The following is an 8,288-nucleotide window of genomic DNA, read 5'->3' as shown; positions in this document are numbered from 1 at the left end:
TGTTATCAGCACGTTTTGGCAGTCTCTTTGGTAATGTTGGTTCTGGTTCTAGCTCTGTTTATAGTTTAAAGAACAATGGGAAATAAGATGTTTGCTTTTATCACAAACAAGAGAAGGGCACAGAGAGTCGAGCTGCATATATTATGACATATTCTATTAGAGATGTGTAATATTGTAGCTGATTTAATTCAACTGATCAGTAAACTAGGTCCTGTTGGTTCACATTTTCTGCCTTCCCTCTTCTTTTCAATCTTACAATCTCCTGATAAATTTTTTTTAATAAGAGTCTTTTCCTTTTTTGTTCTATAATATTCCCAGTCTATTTTTCCAAAGTAGAACAGCATACTTCTGAATTTTTATCTACTCTAGAATTTTTTGTTTCTTAAGATTTTATATTATTTATTTGTTCCATACCTATATTGTTTGTGAAGAACTATAATTTCCACACTTTTTTTTTTTGGCTAGGTTTTAAACTTTTTGTTTCAACACAGAGGAAGCTTGGAAATTTGGCCACTTAATACTTTTATGACTGAGAGATAAATTTAAGGCTCTTTTTCTGAGAGAATGTAAATATATACCTACGTATGCATATGTCATTTTTATTGAACTTAAGCTTAGCCACTAAAAGAACATTCACTATCTGGTCTTTCTTTTGCATTTTTCACCTTCACCCTCAGGCCCTGGAGCATCTGGCTTCTCAAGATCTGGGTCGAGTCCTTCCTATATCATTTTGTTTCTTATTGCCTTTACGGGGACACCCACTTGAGCCATTTTGAGATATCTGGCTTATGTTGGATCCTTGCCTACAGTTAAGATATTTTCTGCTGTTACTTCACTTTGCTGCGGTCATGAGTCTTGTAAATGTGATTTCTCTGAAGTGGTTTCAGAATGTGATTCATTTGTTGATACTAGTGACACTTACATGAGATACTTCAAATGAGACATCATCTAGGCCTGGGATAGAGGACAACTTTGCATCTAAAATATTGACAGTTGTTTCAACTTGTTGGATACGAAGAAAAAGGTGCTAATTTCTCCTCACAAACAATAGAAAAGCAATTAAGGAACTGTACAGTATGCACCACAAACTAGTTAAGAAAGGCCATCATTCTTTCCTGTTGAATAGCTGGCACCTTGGTCAGTTCTGTTCCTGAATCCATGAGATCAAACCTGTCCTCATCCATCTCCTCAGTAGGTGGGGGACCCAGGGATTGCCCAGAAACCCCTCACCGACATGTCCTCGCCCTGCCCACATTTTCTCAATAAGACCTTTCTACATTCCTATGAATTCTTCTCGCACGTTAGAGATGATCTCAATACCTGTTCATTTAAAATGAGAAACTATAACAATTTCACCTTGAAATTCAGTTACTTTTAGGGCTTTCACGTTTCTCACCTGGGAATCTACAGATATTTTTCCAGAGGACAAGCCAAGGGACTGGCAACAATTTTCTCTTCTGGCATGAAACTGAGTCCAAAGACTAATTATCATCAACCCAAACCCCATAATTTCTATCACAGAGCATTGCCTAGCAAACCTTAACAATTCCTGGAGGAAGGATTTTTCACTGTAAAACTTCTGTTGGACATCATTATGTTGGCAGAGCTGTAGCACAAGATTGGTTGCACTGTCTCTGTTTTCCATCAGAGTGATTGGGTACATGAGGCAAATACCTGGTGTGGCCTCTAAGCCCAGGTGGTCTGTTCACAGCGATAGGCTTGTCCTCAACAGTATTCTCTGTGTTGCTAATTGTTATAATCCTCTATTTCTCAGTCTGGTGTATTCTCCTGGCTCTCCATAAATGTCTCTTTAAATTCACGGGAGGTATCTAGAAAATTTCCTTCTAATTTGGTGGGAGAGTATTACTGTTTTGTTACATGAACTTTTCAGATCAGAGAGGTTACCATTCTTATGTATAGTTTAGTCATCTTAGCATTAACCCATATCTGGAGAATTTGTATGTATGCCTGATGTAATACTTCATCTTGAGCTTGAAATGAAAATAAATAGGACATTTCTCAAAACTGAGGGGAGAAATAAAATGAGCTAGTGTTTATTGAGTAGCAATTTTATATCATATATTTTTACATATATTATTTCACTTAATTCCCAAAACAACATTGTGAGGTGGACATTACTATTCTTGGGTTTACACACAAGGAAAACAATACCTAGAAGTAAGTGATGGTGTTACACTTAAAAGTCTGTCCACGGAATTGCCATATTACCCAGCAATCCCTCTTCTGGGTATCTACCCAAAAAATCTGAAAACATTTAGAGATAAAGACACGTGTGCTCCAATGTTCATTGCAGCTTTGTTTACGGTGGCCAAGACATGGAAACAACCAAAATGTCCTTTGATAGATCAATGGATAAAGAAGTTGTGGTATATATACACGATGGAATACTATTCGGCAGTAAGAAAAGATGATATAGGAACATTTGTGACAACATGGATGGATCTTGAGAGTGTAATGCTGAGCGAAATAAGTCAGACAGAAAAAGCAGAGAACCATGTGATTTCACTGATATGTGGTATATAAACCAAAAACAACAAAAGAACAAGACAAACAAATGAGAAACAGAAACTCATAGACACAGACAATAGTTTAGTGGTTACCAGAGGGTAAGGGGGGTAGAGGGTGGGGGGTGGGAGATGAAGGTAAGGAGGATCAAATATATGGTGATGGAAGGAGAACTGAGTCTGGGTGATGAACACACAATGGGATATATAGATGCTGTAATACAGAATTGTACACCTGAAATCTATGTAATTTTACTAACAATTGTCACCCCAATAAATTTAATAAAATAAAATTAAAAAAAAAAGTCTGTCCACATGACTTCAAAGCTCATGATCTTTTCATAAAAACTTGCTTCATTTTTATCGTCAAAGATGTAGCAGAAATTTTCCTATATCCTGAATCTGAGAAGAAAACTGGGCAGATATCCTTATTTTCTCTCATCACTTGACAGATTACCCTGGTCAGTAAGGCCACTCATCCTAAAACTGTCCTCACATGTATCTACAGAAGCATCAGCTCCTATTTTTACCTCAGTCAATTCCAACATCTTTATGTCCCTAAGCAATGAATGACCTTTTTTCATATTTGTTCTAAACAAACATTAGAATATTTTATTCCAGTTAATTGGGTGATAAGTAAGTTTAAGTCAAACAATTCACAATGGGAAATCTATCTTGTGTTAAAACAAAAACACAAATAATATTTCTGGAGCATATTAAAACTGTATTACTTAAAAATTAATCATCATTTCTATGCTACCTATGTAATCATAATTCCCATACACTTTGAATACATATATGCTTGTAGGATCAGTTTAAAATAATCACTCATAAGATGAATAGGTATCCTGATTTGAAAATGATTCAGATATTCTTAGAAAGTGTTCCAAGAAGGATTATCTTCAGTATTAAGAATTACTGCTTGTTACTGGGGGTCTGTGTTCATGCCAGCCACTGTCCTAAACAATAAGCACCTTATCTCTAATCCTGATAAAACCCTGCAAGGCAAATGTAAATAGCCTCATTTTCTAAATGTGAGAACTCAGGCTTTGACTGTGTAAACAACTTGTGTGGAGTCACAAAACTAGTAAGTAGCAGAATTAAAAATCAAACATGGTATGGGTTATGAAATTCCATTCAGTAAGCCATCCAAGCAGGGCTTTTTAATTGGTTCCATCCTCTGTCCTGTGCTTCAGTGGAAGTCAGGGACATTGGAGTCCTGAGGCCCAGAGCCAGGGATGGAAATACAAGGCTCTGTTTAATTGTGTGACACCCCACAAAGCTGCCACACTCTTTGATGGTAATAGAAGTCATAAAATTATTTCCTTGTGTAGGGGAATAGCTGTTGACCAGGAAGGAGCAGGAATGCTTCTGGAGTTCTGGAAATATTTTATAGCTTGATCTGGCTGGTGGTTTTGCAGGTATATTGATGTAAAAATTTAGCAAGCTGTACACTTAATGATTAGTAAGCTTTATGCCTGCTATTGCATGTTTGTTATAGATCAATTGAAGAAAAAACAATAGGTGTGAACTAGACAAAGGAGTTGTGAGTGCCATATTAATAAGAAAAATATATCTCACTGAGTTAACATGTTAGAAATGGTGTGGAAGTAATAGAAGTTTTTCTTATATTAAAGGCTTTAGTATTATGAGCATAGATTTTGGAGCAAGTGAAGAACAGAATAGAAGGATGTGGTTCCAGGATAAAAGAGAAGAGTCCAGAAATGGAAAAGGCCTTGTAATCTATGTAAAAGAATTTGGACAGAGAGGTGAACTGGAAGTATCTGGAATCCCTAAGCCACCTTTCCACTGCTGAACTGTTAAATTTATGGCATTTACACAGGGGAGAAATAAATTTCTCTCTTATTTAAGCTTTTATTCTAGCTTTTTATGTTACTAGCTGCTAAATATAATGCTAAGAAATAAAGAATTTGGTATAGCAATGAGATATTTAGATTAATGAAATCTGAACCTTTCTCACTGGTTTAATAAAATGATTCATGTGGCAACAACGCATATTACAGGCATGAAAAGCAACCTCATTCTTTTTTTGCAATACATTTTGTGATACTATCTCCTGAATTTTCTTAGAAGGCTGTGGGTTGATATATCTATAGTGTTATGGGAGCTAATAGGAAATATTTTCATTGTTGGTGTGTTTTGGCTACTGTTGTCACTTTCCCAAAATTCTGAACAAGTGAAGTGCACATATGTATGTAAGTAGAAAAACAAACAAACAAACAAAACACAGTTCCACTGAAGATAGCATACTCTGCTTGTTGCCTGCTTCCACGTTGGTAAAAAATTTTGGTAACTTGGATACTTTCCAAGTTGAAAATACCTCCAAATGAAAGCCTTAGCAAGAGAGCAGTCAAATCCTTTGTCATATGTAGGTCAACAGCCAATTGATAGAGATGAGATCACAAGTGTCATTTTTACACTGAGGACCATTGTTACAGATGGCTTTGACTAGCCATCATTATGTTGAAACAGTTGAATGAGCAAATCACAGATAATAATAAAAAGAACCAGTCTAAACATAAAGGCTACATCTAGATTGGATTTGTGGCTATGGTTACTTACACATGAAATTAAGCAGCAGCTTACAAAGATTCTGAGAGAATCATGTTGCCAAAGAAATCAATGGAGTCTGTGATTCTTCAACTGAACAACTCATAGGTCCTAATGACAACACCTACCAAGGTAGGCTATGAAAGTTGAACCCCCAACAAAAGCTCCAATGACAATCACCAATTCCATCAAGAAGGACAACAAACGGACAATACATTTCCTCCTACAGATCAGAATCAGGTGATACCAGATTGGAAAAATCAAAAAAAGTTACTTAAGTATCAGAGAATAGTCTTTATAATTCCTACCTATGGGCATTTCATAATTTCAATGAACTTGTGACTGCTATTTCCCTTTATTTTCTTTCCTAAATGTGAGGTTTTACTGATATTATTAATATGTCCTAATTACTATATCTGGTGTAGGGAAAAACTCTTTTCACAACATATCTAGCCATCTACTCATTACACCCATATTTGCATACACACTGGAAGATTTTATCATCCTTGTGGGGGAAATATCCAGAATAAAGTAATAAAGAGTGGAAGAACTTTTGTGGAAGGAATAGGGAGGTGAAAAGATGAGAGGCAAAACTGACATAAAAGAAATAATGGAAGAACTGGGGGAAGTAAAAGAAAGAAAAAAATATTATGATAGTAGAGAAACAAAATATTTTTTTTTTTTTGGATTGGATTACTTAATTCCTTCACCTAGACTTTGTTGCTATGTGTTGGTTACAAATGGAAAAGTAGTGAATACATTCCTGGTTTTCAGATAATAAGAATACATCATATTATTCTAAAAAAAAAAATAAGTAAAATAATATAACCCTATAGCTCTATGTTGAAGTTAAACACAAATATTACCAACGTTTAGTGGCATGAATACATTTAAAGTAAAAAGAGAAAATAAAATAAATATGGATAGCTTAAATTTCCTATTTCCATCATACTTATATCAGCATATGCTATTTATGGAGGTTGTTTTTATAATCATTACTATAATGCTACTTAATTGTAATTTTTATTATGTAAATTTTATGTAAATTATAGTGATTATCATGGAAATAGAAGGTTAATTTCATTTGTATTCTATTAGTAATTCTTTGGATGAAGAGGTAGGTTAGTCATAAGAGCATTATTTGAGATTAGCTTTAAAGAATGAAAGAAGAGCTAGATCCATGAAGGCAGAGTAGATAAACACTGTGCCTCCTTTCTTCCATGAGCACATCAAAATTACAACTAAATTATAGAATGATCAACCTGGAGAACCATCTGAAGTCTAACTGAACAGAAGTTGTATAACTAAGGATATAAAGAAGAAGCCACGTCAAGATGGGCAGGAGAGGCAGAGACACAAAACAGGCTGGGCTCAAACCTCCATGTAGCAGTTGAAAATCAGGAGGGATATCTCAGCCAACGAGGTTGCCCCTGGAAAAGTGAGGGACCCTAGCCCCATGCCAGGCTTCCAAGTCCAGAGTACTGGTGCCAGGAAGACAAGTACCCACAACTTTTGGCTGTGAAAAACAGTGGTGATTCTGACCATCAGGGTGGGATGGAAAGCTACAGAAAACCCAGATGTCCTCATAAACAACCCATGCACAGACTCATTCACTTAAAGGCACTCACCTTGGGCTCCGGTGGAGGGATGGTGACTTTGGGATCCTCAGAGACATATGAGGGGCAGACTGAGGTGTGTGGCTTTAGGCAAGGTCTGTAAAACATTGTCATTTTCCCTGTGTGGGGTTCTCCTCGCATACAGCCAGCAGGCGGGCAACATCTTTCCTGTGTTGAACACACCCCTACAGGCCAAATCTGAATTTGATTGGTCTGGTGAGCTCCCCTGTTCCACCATGCTGAATCACTGGGACCCTGTCCTGCCCAACTCCCCTAACACTGGAGGCACTTTCTCGGCAAGGAGGCAGCTCTGCACACATTGCACTCTTCCTTGGAAAACTATCAGTGTCTGCAGGCCCCAGGTGGATGGCAGTGGCCTTGGCATGCTCAGAGACTTTTGCTGAGTAGTTCCAGGCTCAGCACAGGCACAAACCAGAATCTAAACTAACCTGTTGAACAGAACTCTTCCCACTTTAGTGACTTCCTGAGACCCTACCTCACCCAACTTGTGTACTGCATGAGGCTTTATCAGTGGCTGAACCTTAAGGGAGATGGCGGGTGGCAGCAGGCCTTGGGCTGTCCTGCTATTTGCAGAGTTACCCCAGTTCTGGTACTCATGACAGCCATCCTTGGTTCACAGTGTGGCCTTTCCCATATGCCTCCAGGTTTAGCACAGACAGTCAACAACCCTGGATCACTTTGTATCTCCTAGCAGGTAGTCTCTGGCCAGTCACAGGCAATGAGTGACCATGGCCTGCATGGAAGCCCCTCCAAAGGGGTCCCAGAACCAATATACTTGGAGGTTGTATTCAGACCATAGCAGAGCACCACCCAATTAACTCCACAAGCTGCACACACAAAGGGCAGTCTCAACAAGCACTAGAACTGGCTGGAACAAATCCCACTCAGTGGGGTAAGACCCCTGCACAGTATCTGGTAAGATAGGGACATGGCCAAACCCTATAGCCAATCAGCCTAAGGACCAATCCCACCCAATGATGTGCCAATAACAATCAAGGCTTAACTATAACAGGACAGCATACACAACCCACATGACCCACACAAGTGATACTCCTGGAACACTTGGTGCAGGTGACCAGGGAGACTGTGCCAATGGCCACAGAGGGCACCTACTATGTAAGGCCACCTGGCCAAGAAAGGGAGACATAGCACGTCTACCTAATATATGGAAGCAAACAGGAAGGCAGCCAAAGTGAGAAAACAAAGAAATATGTCCCAAAGGAAAGAAAAGGAGAAAACTCCAGAAAAAGAGCTAAACAAAATGGAGGCAAGCAACATATCAGATACAGAGTTCAAAAAAATTGTTATAAGGATACTCAAGGAACTTAGAAAGAACTTCAACAAAGCGATAGCAAGCATGAAAAAGGACATAGAAACCTAAGAAATGAACCAATCAGAGGTGAAAAATATAATAGCTAAAATGAAAATTGCACTAGAAGGAATCACTAGCAGATTACTTGAAGCTGAGGTTTGAATCAGCGATTTGGAAGACAAGATAGCAGAAAACACCCAATCAGAACACCAAAAAGAAAAGAAAAAATCAATAAAAATGAGG

The 8,288-nt window shown here is 37.9% G+C and overlaps 1 pseudogene; it reads right to left on the bottom strand.

Moving 5' to 3' along the window:
- Window positions 1-614: 614 nt before the first annotated feature.
- Window positions 615-1,184, bottom strand: LOC109456561 (WASH complex subunit 3; annotated as a pseudogene).
- Between the last annotated feature and the right edge of the window lie 7,104 nt (window positions 1,185-8,288).

The sequence above is a fragment of the Rhinolophus sinicus genome, linkage group LG02 (genome assembly GCF_036562045.2).
Source record: "Rhinolophus sinicus isolate RSC01 linkage group LG02, ASM3656204v1, whole genome shotgun sequence".
Lineage (NCBI taxonomy): Eukaryota > Metazoa > Chordata > Mammalia > Chiroptera > Rhinolophidae > Rhinolophus > Rhinolophus sinicus.
The sequence above is the reverse complement of the archived record's forward strand: the minus strand, read 5'-3'. Positions and strand labels throughout refer to the sequence as shown.